General features: G+C 45.7%; 1 protein-coding gene across 1 annotated transcript in view; it reads right to left on the reverse strand.

Annotated features, from left to right (window-relative positions):
* The window catches only part of LOC311315046 (sodium- and chloride-dependent taurine transporter-like), an 18540-nt gene extending 13787 nt beyond the window's left edge, over nt 1–4753 (reverse strand). The window contains exon 1 of the mRNA XM_084445638.1: nt 4698–4753. The gene's annotated coding sequence lies outside the window, so the exon portion shown is untranslated. The remainder of the gene's footprint in view (nt 1–4697) is intronic.
* Between the last annotated feature and the right edge of the window lie 657 nt (nt 4754–5410).

The raw sequence follows: 5410 nt of genomic DNA on the forward strand, positions 1-5410 counted from the left end.
GGCTGAAATAGGCGAGCTGTAAAAAATGATTCAGCACAGTGCCTTGCAGATCGACAGGCTGCATCCGGAAACAGACATTCACTTTCAAAACAGGAAGTACTGATGTACTTTCACATCATCAGATGTACTTTGTGAATTCACTTCACACAGGAAGTAATCACTCCAAGCAGCCAATAACGGCACACCGTGGCCAAAAGCGTTTTGCATATTCAAAGTGGGTCTGATCATTGAGAGTTGCAGACTGGACAAGGCAGGGTAGAGACTGGTGACCAGACACAGGACCGGAGCTAGGTTTCATCTCATGGAGTTATACAGCAGACCTGGGTTCGACTCCCACCACGGGGGCATGGGGGTACGACACGTTGAGCAGAAAAACAGGAAGGTTTACTACATCTGACCAGGGGATGACAGAAACCACCAACGCCAGTCTGAACCTCGACATGAGGAAGTCACCGAGTCTTTTGACAGAGGAGAGGGGGAACTGTACAGATTGATGTGTCTGTTCACGTGAATGTCTGTGTCTGTATGTGCGTGTGTGTCTGTGTGTGCGTGTGTGTTAAAAGAAGGAGGAACACTAGGAACCTCAGGCTTCATCTCATAAGACAAAGACATCCATAGTTTCTAGTCATAAACAGTCCACACTAACAACCTGCAGTCGTGCTCAGTCCCTCCCAGAATGCCCAGCAGGCCTGCGCAGACCTGCGCAGTCCTGGTCCTGCAGAGCTCTGCCTGCAGCCGACTCTGTACCATCTCAAGGGACAAAGTGTACCAGACGTTGTTGTGGTCTGAAGGTGTATCATAGTGAATGGCTCCGAGCCATCTACTGTACGTATATCAGAGCCGGGCACGCTGTGTGTGTGCATGTGTACAATGTGTGTGTGTGTGTGTGTGGGTGTATGCAGCTAAGCGAGACTTCAGGGTTGTGGGACACATGAGTATCAGGCCACTTATATAATGGGCCTATTTTAAGAGTGTTTCCACTGGGCTTTCACATTAAAACTCTATTCTCTCTCCCTCCCTCCCTTCCTCCCCCTTTGTCATATTACATTCCTCTCTATGGACTACAGTGGTCATCGTGAAGGGCCAGCAGCATGGCACCTCCTGGCCCTGACCCTACATTAATAGCCTATAAGAGTCTGATGTAACTACAGGGTACAGAAGATACGAGCATGTCCAGATGTCTACTAGTGTATAAGCGTCAGAGCTTATAGACACAGCCATGGGGCCTATTATTGCAGTGTTTCTCACCCAGGGGTCCATGGTCCTGTGGTCCCTGGCATAATTACAGGGGGTCTGTGGGAAAGTGTTTAAAAATAATAATAATTTCTTTAAGACAAGTTTATTTTTGTTAAATGTATAAAAAAATAAAATAAAAAATATATTTTATAAGCCCATCAAAAAGAAGAAAAAGTTAAGACTTCTAATAAATAATATATAGCCAATTGTTGTCAGAGTGGGGGGTCCTTCAGGATTTTTCTAAATAAACCGGAGTCCAGAGCTCAAAAAAGGCGGAACCACTGTATTATTGTATCAGCCAGAGAACCTTGATGCGGTTTAGTTCTGTTGGCACATCAGCCTAAAGAGTCTCGATCCAGGCCCATGTTACAGTCCAGGCTTATCTATACCGGACAAAGGTAAGCGTTTGTGTTTGAGCTGACTTTCTCTTCACAGTCGAGTCACGTACAGTACAGTATCTAACCAGGTCAAACGTTGTCTGCTACTGTGATTCAGGACCGACACAACACTACCAGTAGGAGTATCTCTACTGTGTTGATGTATACTTGTATCCTGATTTGATGGGGCTGGTCTCGGTCCATTAGGCCAAAGAGAACATCTGTGAGGTCAGAGGTCAACATCGGAGCGGGTCTAGGCCGGGGCCTGCTCATCAGGAGACTGTGGTTCCGACCCACATGGGCTGACAAGTCCGCTGTCCTGAAGAGTGTGTCGTCCCGCTGTGGCCCTGACATTCCTGCTGTCTGCTGTCCAGACGTTCAGCACGGAGGAAACTGCTTTCTAAATAACGGCGTGCATGACCTCGTGCACTCCCACTGCTCCCAATATCAACTACAACAACACTGCTAAGAGACTAGATTTGCATACAGTATGAGAGAACGACTTGACACATTTGGCTGATGTGATTACTGTAGTTTTGGCTGCATATAAAGACTTTAACCCAAATAAAAGGTCAGATTGTACCATAACAATGTACAGTATGCTGGGGTTCATTGAGAAAGTGGGCGAGTGGTGTGGGTTAGTGGTTTAGGTCAATAATGTACCACAGTGAAGATATCAGACATAAAGGACTAAGCACCAGCTACCGACATCGACCCAGTCATAAAACATCTAGGCTACATTAGAGCACAGGGCACAAAGTCTATGTTGGTCCCTCGGACACCTTTATACCGGACGCTCTGATAAGGGTCCCAATATACACAGACAGACAGACAGACAAGACACACACACAAACACACACATATCTTAATGGGCTGCAGGGATGATAAACATCCGAGAACCAGCATGGTATAGGGGGGGGGGCAGTCCAGGGGTTGACAGCATTGAACACACAAACACACACCTATATCCTGTCATATTTTGACACACTGACACGTTTCCGAGTCAACCCCCTTGAACGGCCTCCCTCTATCTCAGAGTCCATGCGGGCTCTCAGATACGTCCTCCCTCTATCTCAAGAGTCCATGCGGGCTCTCAGATGTTTAACAGCCCTGGAGCCCATTAAGACCCGGCTACCGGCCCCTGAGCTGGCTGGCTGCCAGCAGCTCCACAGCCAAGCGCCCTGTTATGACCGGATACCGAGTGATTCCTCTCAGGTCCAGCCGTTCTGCAGGCTGGGAGAGGAGAGGCAGCAACGGTGGTTTGGAAATTAACTCACCCTGAGGATTAGGTAACTGTTTAAGACTAATAAATTAACCATGAGTGTCATTTCTCACACAATTAGATGTCATTTTGAACGCATGGTAGATGATTGGGTGTGCTCTGATAGATATGGTGTTGAGAAGTTGTGTAGCGGAGGGTAATAACCGCAGGTTCACTTGTCTATCCTGTTCCATCTCTGACTAACTTGTCAGAAGGAATTTCACAATCCTTGTTAAATCCGCTCAGGAATTTCACAACCATGCATTAGGCTTCCTCTCAAGAGAGCTGTAGGCAATATAGCTCCCCTTATCAAGGAGATCTGATGAAACGAGTCGACAACATTGTTCGGCATTGAAACTACTCCGTTGAGCAACGCTTCAGCGCGTTCTCTCTCCGTGCATCCCGACCTTCAAGGACACGCACAGCGTCATAGCGTCATGAACGCCTTTGCCACTTCTGTGACAATTTCATCTTCAGAGAGAGAGAGAGAGACCCGGCCACCCTCTCCTCTCTCCGCTATTATGTAATGTCCTCGTTTCACCAACGACAAGGCTACAGTGACATGCAAATACAGTAGGCTATAGCACACAACGAGCCCAGACACAACGTTAACCAGTCAGTCACGCACCGTGCACCGCTCAACCCTCCCGTCATTACGCGCCGACTTGGGACGCGAGGAGGTGTGTCCTCCAACACTCGGTCACGCGGATCGGTACACCGACAAGAATGCATGCAACGAACATAAAGGAACCTGTCCGGTTTAAGAGGATACGGTTGAAGCGTGGGCTTCCAGTGAAGGTGCGAGAGTTTAGGCTGCTACTATGAGGCGGTAGACATAGTGAAATGCGTGCGCCCTTTGTTACCATGGCTCTAGCGTAGAGCTAGGAGAGTCAGCCACCACGCCGTCCCTTCATCCACGCCAGGCACCGGAGAAATAGCTCGGTCATACATCCACATGTAGACTGCGTTAAAGGTCTCCTCTACATCAGTCTCTCTTCACACCAGCAATTGCTTAATCGTGTTACTGTGAAGGCGAGCACCCGACACCAACCCCTCATTCAAGCAGAAACCAGAAGCCCGTTAAGACTGTGCCATGAATATAATAATTGAATATCCTAATACATTTCTGAAAATGTTGGAGACTACATGCATACACAAGGACTGGTTAGAAAGGATAAGTATCCGAGACAAGCCATGAAAGGAGATGTTCCGTCTGAGAGCGGCGCGCGGCTCACAACGTGCATTCAAATCAGGCTCGTGCTACTTCCCTGTTCCGTTATAGTCGCTTCTCGCTAACCGGCGGAACGTTTTAGAAATAAGAACCATCGTGTCATTTTTTTAAGTTAAACGAGGAGAATAAGCTCTGAAAAAATAATAGTAACCTTGGCTATGAATGCATGGCATCGCGTGAAGCCCCCAGCCTACTCATTTGAGAGCATCAAAGTGGATAATGAAGGTTTCAGACCAAATTATGGACTGTGGACAAATATTAATCAGAAGACTCAAAACCAATGTTAATGAGGACCTGTCTTCCTAACGCCCTCTGATAAACAATGCATACAAAATATCAAAATATGAGATTCTTATTAGACATGCAATAATGTAATAAATAACAGATACTGGAAGGATGAATTAAGAACAAACACAATAACTATTGGCATACTGTAAAGAAGCATATTAAAATCGGCTTATAGACTATTAAGCCTATGAAAATACCTATGAAAGTAATTCATTCTCTGAAATTGCAAATATAAATGACTATTAATTGTAGCCCATAGCCTAGGTAGTCTAGGTGTAGGGAATAAAGGTGGTGTGTCCGTTACCTGCTGTTTTTCCTTTTATTCCTTTAGAGGCTATCGGTCCCTTCTCTATTGTGCGGCGGCAGGATGTTGAATAAGGAATTGCTCCGGTAAATTTTATTTATAAGGCTTTCTTTCTGACCTTTGTCTCTTAAAATGGGTGACCATTTAGACATTACCATGAGTGGAAAATCACCGGCCTGCCTCCCAGTGCAACAGGAGAGCTTCTTCTTAAAGAGACAGGTTCCAATATACTCACGCGCGCGCCGCCCTCTCTCGCTCTCAGCGCGTTCACGCGCGAGATCTATGGAAAAGCACACAAGAGCAGCTCCTATAGATGTGAGCAACATAACACAACATAACAAGAGCAGCTCCTATAGATGTGAGCAACATTACACTTGCTCCCACGATAGAACGTGAGTGTGTCTTCTGCTTTGTAATTGACAGTGATTTAAAAAGCTACACAAAAGTTATAGGCCTACTTGAGTAAAAGTAAACTGGAAAATGACACCTCGTGGTTCAGTAAGGCCAAACTGATATTAAATGAACTTCAGTATCAAAAGTAAAAGTCTTTAGGTAAATGTATTAAAAGTTAAAGTAAAAGTAGCGTAAGAACCATGAATCCAAAAGGCAAGATTATTATTATTATTATTATTATGGTATTTACTAGAATAGCCTATGGTACCAATTCCCAAGCTATGGGTATTACAAGTGGGCCGCCAAATCATGGGCAAAAA

The sequence above is a fragment of the Borostomias antarcticus genome (assembly GCF_949987555.1).
Source record: "Borostomias antarcticus genome assembly, chromosome: 11".
Classification (NCBI taxonomy): domain Eukaryota; kingdom Metazoa; phylum Chordata; class Actinopteri; order Stomiiformes; family Stomiidae; genus Borostomias; species Borostomias antarcticus.